The sequence below is a fragment of the Apteryx mantelli genome, chromosome 13, assembly GCF_036417845.1.
Source record: "Apteryx mantelli isolate bAptMan1 chromosome 13, bAptMan1.hap1, whole genome shotgun sequence".
Lineage (NCBI taxonomy): Eukaryota > Metazoa > Chordata > Aves > Apterygiformes > Apterygidae > Apteryx > Apteryx mantelli.
In genome coordinates, this window is record NC_089990.1 from 23953303 (window position 1) to 23969030 (window position 15728).

At 52.3% G+C, this 15728-nt stretch overlaps 1 protein-coding gene across 1 annotated transcript in view; it reads right to left on the bottom strand.

The window, feature by feature from the left end:
- Positions 1-539: 539 nt before the first annotated feature.
- The window catches only part of AMER1 (APC membrane recruitment protein 1), a 34232-nt gene continuing 19043 nt past the window's right edge, over positions 540-15728 (bottom strand). The window contains 5 exon segments of the mRNA XM_067304384.1: positions 540-2093; positions 2784-2909; positions 3190-3330; positions 4622-4869; positions 5247-5388. The gene's annotated coding sequence lies outside the window, so the exon portion shown is untranslated.

Consider the following 15728-nt stretch of genomic DNA (forward strand, 5'->3'; position numbering starts at 1 on the left):
TCTGAGCAAAACCGGGGCGGAACCAAGTGCAGGAAAGATGAGGCTGAATGTAAGAGAGAAGGAGTCCGTGGCACAGAGCCGAACGTCAGCCTTCAAAGGGACGAAGGCAAATCCCTGCCTCTTGTATCATTTGAAAGAAGATTAACCAACGTGCAAGCCAAAGATGTGGTACGAACCACAGCTCGCCAAGCCGGAGCCTGCCGGGGCTGCGTGAGAGGGGACAGCAATTAGCCAAAGCCAAGGCGAGGCCGACCACCAGCCCAGCAGATGCTTTGAAGGAGAAATCTTTCCTTCAGATCTGGCTGAAGGAGCCCCGCTGCCGCTCCGCAGCCTCTCTCGCCCTCTGCCCCCCACCCACACTGGCTGCACCCAGCCTTTGGAGACGCTGGCCTGTAACCCGAATGCTAAGTAATGCTCTGGATCCCGTCCCGTGCGTTTCCCAAGCTTGGGGAATATAAGGGAGTCTTCATCAGCCAGCTCTTGGAGCGAGAACAAACACAACCAGTTTTGTGTGGTTTTATAAAGGATTGGTTTATTTATATGTTGGCGGGTCTTTGGCATCCTGCCCTTTTGACATCCCTTCTCCAAACGCGGTGGCTCAGACCCTGCCCCAGAGCACCCTTTAGCCTTCCAGTTGCGCAGTTCCTGCAGCAGCCCGCAGTGGCTATCCCTTTCTCCCATCACGTCTCTGAACCCTCCTGCTCGCTCCAGCTGCGAGGTGCCTTGTTTGCTGACTAGAGCTTTTCCTTTGAGGACCACGTTCAGACGAGAGAGAGCAAGCCACATACTAACCATGATTTTGTGCTGAACAACAAGGCCTGACCCAGACCCTGCTTCAGCCACGACGGACCCGCACTAGGACCAGGCAATTCCCCCAGGACAGCCAGAGTCCTGGGTGACGGGGCCCGTGCCAGGGTGCAGCAAGGGCAGGCAGCTCCCTAGGGGAGCAGAGCCAGGTGCGATAACGTGGCCAGCAGGGCAGGGACCTCACCAGCCAGGACCCCCTCCCACAGTACCTGAGCAAGGCAAGCAGTGCAGGGATGGTAGCCAGGTTCAACCAAGAGTCCAGACCATCAGGCAAGTTCATGGTGACGAGGCAGGTCAAGTCAGGATCAACAGGGTCCATGACCAGGCATAGCTGCAGCTGGAGAATAGACAGACACTCCTTCATCATAGCCCAGGCCCAAGCAAAGAGCCCAGGCTGAGCTAAAATGGACTCCTGGGCCCATGGGTTGGGGGTGTGAGTGGAGGCCCCAGGTGAAGCTGGTCAGGGCCATTAAGGACAATCAGTGCCCTCAGGGCCCTGACAGTCTGGCTCCAAAGTGGTCCTGCTGGAAGAGGTATGACATAGCCAAAATGGATGAGTAAATACAGTGGGAGTCGAGGCTCAGGGAGATCCTGGCCACCGCTGGGGCCACCCCCTGGCTTACAGCAGCCTCTGTGGGGATGATACAAAGGGAGCACGAGGCATCGCCGCCTTGGCTCCGGTCTGCCTGGCTGAATCCATGCACAGACTCCCTGGAGCAGCAAGCAAAGCCCAGAGACGATGAGAAACAAAAGAGCAGACCTGGAGGGTCCAAATGTGCCCGGTCCTGCACGAGTGCAAACCTGCCGCTCCATGGAGAATTCGCCCCATCAGTGCCCCGAGTCCTCAGCTCTTGCAGGCTGGGCAAAGCTGACTTGCTGGAACTGGAGGGTTTCAGGCCCCAGCTAAGCATTATTCAGCAGGGCTCCATTCGCTGCAACAGACAGGAAAATGCAAGAAGAAAAGATCATAAAATTTATAAACAACATCTGTGAGGTCTGGCCCATGTTGCTTTCCTTCCACCTCAAGTGATTTCACAACACTGAGTGTGCAGTGAAATCCCTCTATTTATCTCATAGGATTTGTTTCCTCAAGTCCTGATTTTCAAAGTCAGCATTAATCACTTTTTAATCATATTTGATGCTTCTTTGCCTTCGGCATTCCTTAATCTCGAAGATGCTTCCCATGGAACAGCCATGCCTTTCATCCCTCCCAGGAGGGCTCCATCACGTAGGCTGCAGGTCTTAATTAAATGAACATGTCCTTGACGTTACTGCATTCTCTGGCCCTGCAAAGCAAAGGTAGAAGTTCACTGCTGCCTCCAGCTCTGTAACCATTGTTCAAAAGCCAAAGCAGCCAGTAGAGGAGTCTTGACTGGAGCAAAATGCAGCTTGGCTTCTCTCACTCAATTGACTTTTCTCCTACGGTTGTTCTAGTCAATGCAGTTTCTTCAAGAACTCCAACCCACACTTATTAAGTGGGTTTCTCCTCACAGAGAGAGCACAGAGACACCAAGCTCCTTTTTAATAGTGGATGAGCTTTGTGTCTGCTAATGTAACACAGCGTAAACCTGGCTGAGCCAACACAAAGTGTGATTTGACTCCACTTATGAGAGAAATAGGCACTAACTTAGTCATTGTAGCAGTGGGATTTTTTTTTTTTTTGTGGCAAGCTTCTGCTTAGAATTGTCATTAACCAAGGGCAATGCATGGGCATCTAATCATTATTAATTATTTTTCATTCTTAAAAGCTATCTTTGGCTAATAAAACATAACTGCTATTTCTTGTGTGTAATCAAGTAACCGTGTCACAACACAGTGTCATGTTCCTTGGCTTTTGCTCCAACCCATTGTCACATCCCTGTAGAGAGCCAGGCAACTTTGTACTGTTGTCATACCATGACACCCCACTGGCAAATGGTGACAACAGGCTCTCTGTGATTCTGCTCTTGCAAACACATTTGTGGCCGTTTAGCTACCTGTGATCTTAGGGCAGGCAGCAGAACCCAAGTTTGGTCAGCAATGAAGGCCGGGTGGCAGCCAGGGCTGCGGTCAGAAATGTCCATCCCAGTTCTTTGACACTTCTGCAGTTGTTGGCCATGGCTCTGTGGAAAAGATGACACTACCTAGACACAATTGTCCCAGTCAATTTTATAGAGGGTCTAACTTAGACTCAAAGCAGTAGAGTGAATTTGCTTACACTGATCTGAATTTGCTCCTTCCCCTCAATCCCTTTCTTTCATCTTTCAGGTCATTCACGTGTTCATAGAAATTGCTGGATTTGGCCACTTGACCACAAGTGGTCCAGGGTCCATCTCCAGCAGTGATGCTCACAAGCTGTTTTTAATGTCATTTTCAAGGAAAATGGGAACTTCCTGTGCTCACCTGTTGCTGTTGCACATTTCTCCCAGAGTACATCCTATGAAGGCCTGCAATTCACAAATTTTGTGGACAATGCCACCCCGCAAGCAGAAGCCCAGCGAGAACCTGGTTACAGTTTTCAGAACAGAGAAAGCGGCATCCAACCTGCAAGCAGCAAAAAAAAGAGTGCATAAAAGCTAGAGGCAGCACATCAACATTTCACAGATCTGGAGAGGTAACAAAAGCAACCATGTTTGGGCCTGTTGGTTTGCTTGTGGGCCAACTTGACATGCTTTGGGCAGAAAGCAAGGATAGCTTAGAGACTTCTTCCTTATTTGGTTTCTCCCCAGAAGGAGGAAACGAGCTTCTGTTCCTCCAACTCTGTAAAAAACAACTTAACTTCTTGTTCCTATTCCAGCTGGGAGGAGAAATCCTCAAAAATCTCCAAAGGGCCTTAGAGCCAGTGGAAGTGGCATCTAAGGTGATCTTTCGCATTCTGAAAAATCTTCCCCTGTGCTTTTGGGATGCAGCTGGCAAAAATGTACTCAGTAAAAATCCATGTTTATATGTGCTCCCAGCGTGATCTGATTAGATGCTAACACTGGAGGTACAGGAGCTCTTTGTGGCATGTGCTAGAGGTATCCATGCATTCACACTGGACATCCTTAGCTCTCCAGCATCTGTAGACATCCTTACACTTACTCAGTGAAAAAGTGTTTGTTATCTCATTAATATACTGCAGGAACCAAATTAAACTCAACAGGGATGGGCTACGCAGAAGTTCCCCATGTGTGGAGCTGCTTCCTACTCATAGTGTCGAAATGCCTTTGCCACCCACAGAAGAACCCAGCCACTTCTGAGGCAAGACTCAACAGGTGCTGTGACATTAGCAACACTGAACAGAGCAGGGTTAGATGAAAAAACGGGCCTTTTGAGCTGGATGAATGCAGGAAAACAGCAGGGTGAATGAGAGAACTCCTCCCAGTTGCACCAACTGGAGAAGATCTCTGCCTGAAGGGATACCCATAACCATCAGCAAAGATGTGCCAGCCAAAGACCCTTTCCTGCTATCATCCTGAGCAGCTCAGGACTAACTGCATTATCCTTCTCCTTGATGTATGGCTACCCTTGAATCCTGTTCCTCTCTTAGCTGGTATTTATGGTGGCAATTCATTTGTGCTGAAGGACAGGAACCACGTGACTGCCATTAAGGCCATGACTGACTACTTGCTCTTGACAGTTTCCAGACAGCAGATTAGCAGAACAATAGTGGATCGTAAGGAGCCACCACTTACAAAACCCCTTAAGAGCCAGGATTAATGCAAGAGTGAAGAGAAAGCTTGGTGAGGTGGGGTGGTGGGGATCAGGGGACAGAGGTGTCCCTTTAGGAGGCAGACCTTTGTCTTGCCTGACTGATCCACAAAACCGGGTGGGGAGTCAGGAGGAGCGTAGTTACCCTCAGCTGCCCTGGGTTTAACAGACCCTTTCGGCTCCAGGATCACTTCTTTTGTCCTCTTCTGGTTCCCTCTGCTTTTGTGCTCCAGTGCCCGCTGGCAGGCTCGGCCGGAGCCCGGGCTGTGCTCAGGGGCTCTCCCTCCCTTGCAGGTAAGGAAGAGGGCAAAGCAGGGAGTTTCTCCTCCTCTGTATCCAGTCCAAGTCCTCTATCCAGGCGACGGGGTGCCATCGGAAAGGATGAAGAGATACCTGTCAGCAAGGGCAAAGCACGGCCGGTTAATACAGAGGCATGGGGACACCCAGTGATGAGATGCGGCTGGGGAACGGTTGCAGTGGGAGGCAGCTGGTGGCCAACGTTTTACAGCCCCCTCCGTGCCTCCCAGGTGCCCTAGACTTGCAGCAGCACATCCTGAACTCCTGTCTCACAGGGAGAGGCCGGCATCCCATCCCCTACTGTTTCCAAAGGCTTTTTCTTTTTTCTTTTTTTGGCAATACAAAAACAAGAGCAGGAGGAAATACATAAAAAGCTGGTGCCTAGGAGACTGCAACCTCTGTCTTCTTTCCGTTCTGCCTGTCAGCAGTGTCTACAGCTCCCCTGGGCGCCCTCAGAGCAGCCTCTCATTTACCTGATGGTTTGGTCTCTGCTCTCCTGCTTTCCCCGGAGGTGTCCGGCCCTCTCCTCTCGCGCCAGCTGGAAGTCACCGTCTTGGCTGCACCCCGCGGCCTTGCCCCCAGCAGCCGGCTCCCGCAGAGCCCCACCGAGAGCTCCTGCGGGATAGCAAGGTGCAGTCAAGGAAATCGAATACCACTTGCTATTATACAATGTAGAGTGAAAGCTCAAGTGGCCCTGCCAGCACCAGACGCTGAAATGCAAACAGCTTTATCAAGATACGCTGAAGCAGTATAAATTCCTTGGCAGTAAGGTGAGGCCAGCAAACCGTGCAGGGGTAATCACTCTGCCCAGATGTTTCTCACAGTGGAGAACTTTGTCCCTCGGGAGGCAGGAGCAGAGTGGAGGGCACACAAAATATTCCTGGCAAAGTCCAGACTGTGGAAAAGCAAGGTCCTGCCTCCCCAGAAGAATGCATTAAGCCTGCCCCATTTTGCAAAACCAGAACAAACTTCTGAAGGGCTCCGCAGTTCTGCTCAAAGAGCAGCCACCCCAGCCCTTAGGTGAAGGCTGTTTTGGTTTTGCTCCACTTACGAGTTGGTGGGACTGGCAGGAGTTAACTGGGACCTAGCAGGACCCTGGGTCAGGGAGCTGAGGTTAGCAAGGCCACAACAGGTCACCCAGGAGCACATGTCTCAGGAAGGGCTTGAGCTCATCAGCCACTTGGTCAAAAATGTCTCCTATGAAAGAGAAAGGGTGCAAGAGGGGGAAATACCAGCCGTTTGGCACCAGCAGGTCACAGCTACCAAAACGAGGTATTATTTGACCTGGATTTATAATTTTACACAATACTTGAAATTTCTCCCCATGGTCTTCAGGAAGCTTTATTCATATTTGCCCTTTGAAAGACCACCCGAGAGACAGTTTGCAGGAGTGAAGTGACCCACTGATACCCAAACAGGAGAAAGGGACCAAAGGGAGCCTGCCTCTCGCATCCCGGGATCCCAGGCTTGCGGGCAGGCTCTGCCAACAAAGTAGCGATGTAGCAAAAAATACGAGGTTCTCCACCTTTAAACCTTCCTAAAACTCAAAGCAAACGGACACAAGTTCATCCTGCCTCCATGCATCCCGGAAAAATGTCTCAAAGAACAACGTTGTGCCCTTCTCGCTGACTGCCAGCCTGCAGAGAGCTTGTGAAAATGGGACAAACTTTCAGGCTTTCCCACCTCCTCTCAAAGCAAATGAATGAAAGCCTTTCCCTGTCGGTGGCTGAAGCACAGGCCACCAGGCCTGCGGCGCTGGCGAGCAGATGCGCTGCGCTGCGCTAGTCCCTGATGCCCTCTGGTGCCTAAGCACGACATGGCATGGATGTAGCCAGCTGATGGGACCAGTCAAAGCCATACTAAGCTTTTGGGTAGCTTTCAGCTCCCCTTACAGATGTGACACTGGTTCCTCTCCAGCAGCACCACTATTTTGAAATGGGACAATGGACGGTCACAAAAGGCAGTGGTCAAACACGATCAGCAGCGAAACCACCTCAATTTTGAAGCAAAGTCAGACACCAGAACAAAGTTGTCCACGTATTGTGTCGTGAAGACCCTCATGGCATTGCCATGTCATGACTTGGCCTCATGTCATGAGGGTGCCTTGTGTCACGCACCCTCAACTGCAGTAGGAAGCCAGGGAAGGAGCTTTTTGCTCTCCTACATTTGCCTTTTCTCCAGCCACAAAGATTTCTCATCCGAGAGATCTTGCTCTGAAAAACAGAGCTGCCTTTGACTGCTGTATCCATATGGTGAAGGGGGGGGGACAGGTCTTGCCCAGCCTGGCCAAAGCCATCTGCCAACCCCTGTGCTACTACAAGCGGCTGCAAACAGATCGGGAACATTCGTCTCACCAATTTGGGTGGCGTGGAGATCCTGGAGCTGGTGGCGTCCACGTGTGGCCATGCCGGACCAGCCTTCCCCTTCCGACTGGGATGGTTTAAGGGGGGAAAGAGGCTCTGGGGAGTGCGGAAACCCTACACAATCCCTTCTTCCCTTCAGAGCCTCCCTTTAAAGCAAGACCTAGAGGGCAAAGACGCTCCGGGGAACCTTTCTTCTTTGTGTGGCTTTTACGAGGGACACACAAAATTGCGGCCGGCGTGGCTTTGAAGTGACAAAGCCTTTCCGTTGTCGGCGTGCGGCAGGGGAGTATTCCTGCACTTTCATCCCCTGCGCGCGGCGTGCAGACACCACGTTGTTCCCAGCGCCCGGTGCAGACCGCTGCGGAGATGCTGCCGTCCCCCGAGAACGGCGCTCGCCTGCTTTTGATCTAAAATAAAGGTCTTTGTGACCAAAATCGTCTGCTCCTTTGTCTGGAGGGTAGGAGAGAGAGAGAAAATATATATATATATATATATATATATATATATATATATATATATATAAAATAAAACAGAACGCACCCCAGATGGGATGAAAGAAAACTGCCAAGTCCAGAAAGTGCCATGGCAAAATAGCACAATAAAAGCTGTCCCCGACCCCAAAAAAACCCAGTTCCCGAGAGGCAGCTCGCTCAGCAGCGTCATGGCGGTGCTTGCTGCTCGTCTGCCAGGCGCCGGCGGACCCAACCGACCCAAGGACAGACGGACGGACGAGGTTCACGCTCAGCTCCGCGGTGGTGACTTCGTTGGATGCACAGACGCCGGATGCCAGACGCGGCAGAGCATGGTGCAGGGGGGCAGTTTTGCGCCTCTCCACCTGGAAGCGCGGGCGGGCGGCCGCGCGGGGAGAGCAGCCCCGGCGAGGAGGCTGCAGGGCTGACCTTCTCCCTTTCGGACGACGACAGCCTTCCCGCAGGATGTAAACTAATCTGCCGCGTTGAGCTGGAAAAACAGCCCCGCTCGCCGCCTTTGACTCACTTCCCCTCGCACAACAATGAGCTCGGAAAAGCTCCGGAGCTTTGCCGGGGCTTTTTTCTTTTCTTCTTGCCAGCCCTCAGCTGTGCCCAGCCTGCTCGCAGCCCAGTGGAGATGATTTTTTTTCCATGTCACTGGTACACTTTAGCTGCTGGTGCCCGGCTCCGGGTGAGCCCAGCCCTCCAGCGTGCGCCCCGGCACGGTGACCACTTGGTCGGTCCTCATGCTGCTTTCTTCCACCGCGGCCAAGCAGATGCCAAAGCCAACCCGGTCGTGCCACTTGCCTCTCCAGCTGGCTGCCGGGCTCCCCCTGCCTCCCAAAAGCAATCCTTGCCAATAGCTCCTGCTAGAGGCAACACCAAGGCTCAAGACTCCAGCTGAGGCCTCCTTGCACGGCTTCAAGGAATTATGAAGTTTGTCGTTGCTTTTGGCATCTCTTCTTGCACATCCTGGTTTTACCGGAGGGTAATTCCCAGGAACTGCAGTGGAGTTGCTCCGGATTGACACAATGAATTCACCAGGTCTCCAGGGGAACTGAAGGCAGAAGGGCTGTTCGGCTGCTCCTTAAGATCTTCTGGCCCCTGTATTGGTCACAAGGTGACAGGACAACGCAAGGTTAAAGAACAGGCTGGGATTTTTCAAACTTGGTGGAACGTTAACCTCTTCCTTTGCTTTCCATATCTCACTCTTTTGGCCCATTTTGTACCTTCTGCTCTTCCTGCTCCACCTCCAGCTCCTGATCTGGACTTCACAACCTATTTGGTTACAGTTGTTTGCTACAAAATTGTTGCTGGCAACTCAGCTCAGAGCCTGGTCCAAGAAAAAGAAAAAAATCGAGATCATGGGAGCCCTTTTGTTCACTTCCGTGGCATTGTTCAGCAGAACCAGCCCATTTGGTATGGGGCGGGGAGCGAAGGAAAGAAGACCGATGTCAGTGTTGGATTTACCAGGCAAAAGGGGCCCACAGGCTCCCACGTCGCCACTGCCTGGTGCACTGGCTACCGTGCTTTACGAGTGATGGAGCTCCAGGTCCGACCCATGGGACCTCACACCTCCTCAAGGGCTGGGAGGAAAGGAGCTGGGCGCCCAGCTAGCTAGCGAGGAGCTGCAAAACCTTACCTTGCCCCTACAGACAGTGAGAATGGAAAAAACAATAATGTGCAAAGTCCAGAACCTCTTCTGGATCCTACGCCGGCAGCGGCTGGCGCTCCCGCTGGGATGACCGCGCTTACTGCAGGATTAGGAGTCAGACCTACTGACCCACATTCAAACCAGATCAATACATTATTTACAGCCGCTGAGGCACCAGCTCACATTCAGCTCCTGGAGGAGAGCCCGCAAAAAGCTGCCTGTCGCACTGAGGAACTAGACATGCGGAAAAGAAGTCCGTTTTGGGGAATCTGCGCGTGATTTCACCAGCGCTCCATTTTTAAGCGATTCCCCAAGGCCACGCGCAGGCTGGAGTTTGGCTAAGTAAAGCAAATGGCACAGAGTGAACAGGCAGGGAAGAAATGAGACTTAATGGAAAGTCAAGCTTAATGGGCTGTGGAAAATGCCTGCCCACATTCGTACGACCGAGCTCTGCTATGGTATTATTACACCGCGGGTTTGCTTTCCTCCTGTGTCATGCTTGGAGATCAATGTCTAAACCAGGATTGAGTGGTCAGAGAGCTAAACCATCCCGCTGAATAGCTCAGCTGAAAAAACATACAACAAACCTGGATTTTCAGCTTGGCTTAACCTTTATCAAACTTAAAGGACAGCCCCTCTTCCATAGATGGGCCAACAAGATGGAGTCTCCTCGTGGGACTTGTTACAGGCTATAAGGTAATATATATCTCGCCACGGGGTTACCACCTGGACCTGAAGATGTTAAAAGTTCAGGAACTGTTTGAGAGACACGTCCAGCCCAGCTCGCAGGAACTGAGGGAGGCCAGCAGACTGCGTGTGAACTGGATTCTGCCTCTGCTTGCAATCTGGAGGAAAATGTCCAGGCAGGTTCAGCACCAGACCCTCAATAAAGATTGAAGTGATATGAATCAGGGTCCCATTCCAGTTCATCTCGGGTTTTCCCTCCACACGTGTCTCTAAAAGTGCTAAAAGCATGTAGGTGGCTTTTGCAAAGTGAACTGGCTACATGTGCTGTGCAAAAAGGATTCTGCCTATGCCCGGGTTTGCTTGGAGAGGACTTCTGCAAAGACCTGTCTCAGTGTCACTCAGGCAGCCAGTATCTTCTCAAACTCAGCTAGTGCAGTAACTCATCTCTCCCTTAGAGGTCAGCCCAGCATAAAACTAGTAGAGAAATCCATACAGAGCCCAGGACGGGAAGTACATTTTTGTCCTCAGAGTCCCTCCTTTCCAGAAGCAGAGCTGTTGCTGAAAGAAGCGCTTTGTCCAGGTGCTGCAGAATGCAGACCTTCATCTCCAAACCCAAGGGCCTGCAAAGCGTTTCAGAAAGCAGTCATCTTCAGATCTGCCAGCAGGGCACGGACAGCCGCAGGAGCACCGAAACCTGGAAAAAGCTAGTGCTGGAGGTGTGCGGGTCAGCTACGGCTTGCACAGTAACACAGTCTGGCTCTCCTCGTGGACCCAGCGAGGCTCATGCTTTTAGAGCTAGAGATCTAGATAGAGTTCAAATCTGTGAAAAGAGCAGGAATTTGAATAAAATGGCCATTCAGCAAGGGAAAATTATGCTCTCCCAGACACTCGGATCCTGTTGGCTTGCTGTTTGCAGAACAGCGATCCTCAGTGCCAAGCTCTCACATGCTTTCTCCTCCTAAGGCAGCTGGAACACGCTGGATATTTTGAACCCCACGTATATCTGTCAGTAAGGGGGGACTCCGTGGGGATGTCACAGCCTGTGACAGGTACTGAGAGCCTCGGCCACACAGAGCATGGACAGCAGCAGTGCCACCTTCCTCCACGCGGTTGCTCTTCCTTTACTCCCTACTTCTGCCCTGCAGAGGAGAAGGAAATTCAGCCACCACATCCTGCTTGTTAGGGTCCAGGAAGGCCAATTAAAGCCACCACAGATGCCGTTGTCCATATGGGATTTGGGCCTGCTGCACGTATGTAAGCGGGTGTCAGATGTTTGAACCAGTGACCTCGGGTTCGTACCACTTCTGCTACTGCATTGGGACTCTCCCGCAAAGGGAACGCGCAGAACTGGGTAGAGGCTGTGGAAATACGCTGTGTTAGCTAGAGAAGACACGCACCAAAGCCCTCCGCTGCCCAGGACTGGTTTTCCATTGTGCTACTGCTAGGAGAAAGTCTCTCTGACTCCAGCGGACAGTTATTTTAGAGCAGGAGGAACCGAGGCCCCTCCTCGCTGCTGCTGTAATATTCTGCGTGCCCACGGGGCATGGCACAACTGCTCCAAAGTCCCGGGCAGGTAGCAGAGAGCTGGCTACAGGCAGGTTTTGTAGCCCTGACGTTTGCCGGATTGCACCCACGGAGACAGGAATCGGAGCCATTTTCATCGCCTCTGCCAGCTTGCCTTTCTCTCCCTAAACTCTCCTAATGGCTCACTTACGTCAGACCATAAACTAGTACCGTGAGGTTAAAAAATAAATAAATAAAACCGAAACGATCCATCGGCCAGGCTCATCTCAACGCCGAGCCCCAGCGAAGCCCTTCTGGTGTAACTAATCCCACTCACCTCCGCACAACAGCGAGCTGCTGCCGAGCAAAACCCCCGCCAGGAAGGGCCCGGCAGCTCCCTCGGGGGCTCGCCAGCGGTGCCTGCCAGCACGGCATCGCTCCCGCGGCGATTCGCTTGCCGCGGGAGGGGAAGGAGGGGAGCGAGAGCCGGCCGGGACAAGGCCAGCAGCTCCCCAGCGGTGATCACGGCGGCCCAGCTCGCCGTCACAACTGTCCCCGCTCCTGCCTTGAAGCAAAGGGCTCCAGGGAGCCTCAGCCCCACCACCTCGTTTCTTCCACGGGAGGGACAAACCCACCCCGTCACCCCTGGAAAAAAAAGGACAAACCTCTTCCCTCCATTTCTTCGGGAGGGAAGTGAGAGCAAGGGGAGTCAGAGTGACCACGGAGCCAGGGCCAGCCCCACGCTAACCAGCTGCGGAGCAGGAGCAGAAGGTACCAGGATGGTGCACACCAAGCATGTGCAAGACCCTCCCAGGGACCGTCTCGCCGAGCACCATCTATCATAGCAGAAAGCACTGGGGAAAGGAAGGAAGAAGCGTTTCCCACCTGGCTATTTCTAGAACAAAGATAACGTCGAATGTAAAAGTAAAATCCAGGCGCCAGTAGGGAGTAAGACCTTCCGACAGAGCTGCCCGGCCTCCCAGGGGAACATCAGCCCGCTGCGCTGCCCGCCCTGGGAAAATGCTGCAGTTTCACAAAAACAAGCCCAACCATTTCTCATTGGCAAAGTAATATCATCCCAGAGGTGGCGAGGCTGGGAAAGGCTTCCCGGGGAAGGGATGGAGGAAGGGTGGGGAAGCTGCAGTCCCCAGACGTTCACCCTCATCCTGGAGTTACCCAAATCCCAGCCCGCTGGGGTTATAGACAGATCCCTGGAAGAACAAGCCAAGGGTCTCTCCAAGTCCAAAAGCCATTCAGGGGAAAGGCCAACGCTAGCGTGTCAAAGTCCTTGCCCACCCCAAGTGTAATTTTGTTTGATAGGGCAGAAGAAACTTTTTTCTTTTAGCCTTTCCTGACCGTTTCATAGCTTTTGGTATCAGCTGAGAACCTTGTAACACTTAACCCTGATATGTATGGGGGGGTGCGATACGTATGATATCTATGAGGGGGGATTTTCTATCAGAAAGAGAAAAAAAACAAGAAAAAGTCTCTTTTGCAAGTCTTATTTTTCAGCCTGCCTGAACTTCTGCAGGTAAGTGGGAGCCATTGGTCTCTACAAATGTCAAAACAACACTTTTCACTTAAAAAAAAAAGCTTTTAAAAACAAATTACATGTCAGGACAGTCATAAATAGAAACCCTGCTCTGCCCCCACAATTCTGTATATTTATAATAGCTCCCAGCTCATTACGGTTCGTTTAGCTACCCGGCAATTCTTCACTCCTCTCGTAATTAAGTTCACCTGAAGCTGCAAATTAAGGAAGCGGCGAGAAAAGCGCGCAGGTGAGCAGCGAGGTTTTGTCTTCTGGGGGCTGCTTCTCTCGGAGGGGCTGAGCACGCGTTTCTCTGGGCTGCGCTCGCTTGTTTGCTTTGCATCTTTTTCTCCTATTTCCTCCCTTTTCTCCTATTGCCACAGCCTTGACGGTCAAAGCCAGGCAGCCGAGTGCCTACGGCCGGGGCCACGTGGGCGTTTCTCGCGGCGGTGGGAGAGCTCAGGGTGCCGCGCGCAGCGGCGGGCGCTTCTGAAGGACACGGCTGCCCACGTGCTTCAAGAAACTGGGAAGATGCTTTAGAGCTGCTAAGCCCCATAAATGTCAATAATCATCGTGTCCTGAGCTTCAGCTGGTGCCGCTTCCTAAGATTTCCCGTATGCAATCCATGCAGCCTTTACGTCCGCTTCTTATCCTAGATTCTCGCAAAGCAGCAGTGCAGACACGCTTGCTGTGCCGCAACCCCAGCAGGAGCAGGGGCTTGTATCAGTAGATGAAGGTGGGGAGCTGTCATTATTTTAATTTGCTTTCCCTTTGGCTTAATCGCTCCTTCTCTTTTCCTTTCTAACAGACAAATGCAACTCAAAGGAATAATAAAAAAAAAGCCTTCACTGACAGCTCGTGTATCAGAAGGAAAATAGCTACTTTTTTTTTTTTTTTCCAAATCCCTCCAGCATAAAACAGATCTCGGCATCAGCCTAAAAATAGAGAGATTAAAAATAAATCTCCGGCATGCAGCCCTCGCCGGCGAGAGGCACGCCGAGCGGCGGCTGCTGCCCTGCAGATGGCAGCAGGAAATAGAGGCTGAGGCACCGGGGCAGCCGGAGCCCCCCAAGTCCCCTTGCTACGGCAGTGCCGGGGCATCTCTGCCCTCCGCCGCGGTGCCGCGTAACGGCGGACAGCAGGACACGGGCTATTTAAATGCCCCGCGGCTGCTGCTCCAGCTGCCGCGTTGCTGCTGCCGCCGAGCAAGCGGCCGGCATCTCGTGCCCGCACCGTCCTTGGGTTTTTCCTCCGAGTCTGGTACGGGATGAGCTGTGATGGGCTCCACCGGAGGCAGATGGCACGGAAGAGGCACACAGAAGAAATTAATGTAGCTGTCGCAGCCACACGGGCTCCTCGATATTACGCCGAGTGCAGGGGGAGGCCGCTCCAGGCGGCACCAAGGCCACCCGGCTCTGCTCCGGTTGTGAGCAGAGCCCAAATCATGACATTGCTTGGGGGCTGCTCCAGGTGCCCTTCTGTCCTCCAGGCTTTTCGGGGTCCCCATGCAGGGGACAAAGGCAAGAACTTACTACAGCAAACTACATCTTTGGGGTAAATAAATAAATAAATAAATACATTTCCTATACAGAAGGGTGATGCCTGGGACCCTGTAACGCCTCAAGGCATACCCCCTGGAGCAGGGAAGGAGCCAAGGCGAGCTCCTGACCTTTCTCTCCTTATACTGTGAAGATATTAATGGAAATAAAGAGGACCCCCACCCCAAGCGTCCTCTGTATCCCTTCCTAAAGCATAACGTCCCACGTTGGGTTCCAGTGCAAGAGGAATACAGGAAAAAAAGGGGTCAGAGACCAGAGGTCCCCAATTCAGCTGCCCCTTCGCAGTCACGGGAGACCCGGCACCCAACAGGCACCCAGAAGCTGCCCAGCACCCTGCAGCGCCCTGCCGCCCAAGTTGGCCCTATGTAACACTGAGAATTAGGCTAGTTATGGAATATGCACATTTCCAGCTTCAAAAGTCCCTCTTCATTCATGTCCTACACCATTCCTAGCCTTAGCACCTTCATTGTACCATCTGGGCCTTTAAAGCTCCAGCCCAGTCCAGTGATTGCATAGGAATCTTATTTATATGAGTTCAAGTAAAGCCTGAAAACGTGAAATGAGTGTAAACTAAAAGAGGAGTCAACAGAAAGTAAATAACCCCTCCTTTTTTTCCATTTCAAAAAGCACCTGTGGGTTTTGAGGGGTTTTGACTCATTTTGGAAGCCTTTGGGTCGGCAGCACCCATGGTCGGCATTGGCTGCTGACAAAGCAAAGAAGTTAATTACATCTAAAAAGAAATTCAATGTGTCGCTACTAGTAACTCACGTTATTGAACCCAGAAGCGGCAGCTGAGGTATGCAAGGCCTCTTCGGGGTGTAAGGGTTGGGGGGCGAGTGGCGCAGAAGCCATTCAAGGTTAGCACCCGAAACCTTTCGTCTCTGCCCCCCGGTCTGACTCCGGCTCCGGAGAGGGCAGGCAGAGTCGACAGAGCGGAGAGGTCTTCTCCAGTTGGCAGTGGAGAGGCAGGGACAGCCCGGCTGCCGGTGGTCACGTCTTTCCAGCACTAAAACCCCAGGAATGCCTGGAGCCTGCATTGCCAGGGACCAAATACAGGATAGAAAGGAGGAGACGTCTCTCAAATTCTGCCGTAGGATCTTACGGAGGTAGGCAAGAGCCAGTCTAAGACTTGAGACCTTCTCGCAGAGCCTTGCGAAGGTTTGGATCCAGGCCCCGGTTAGCGACTCT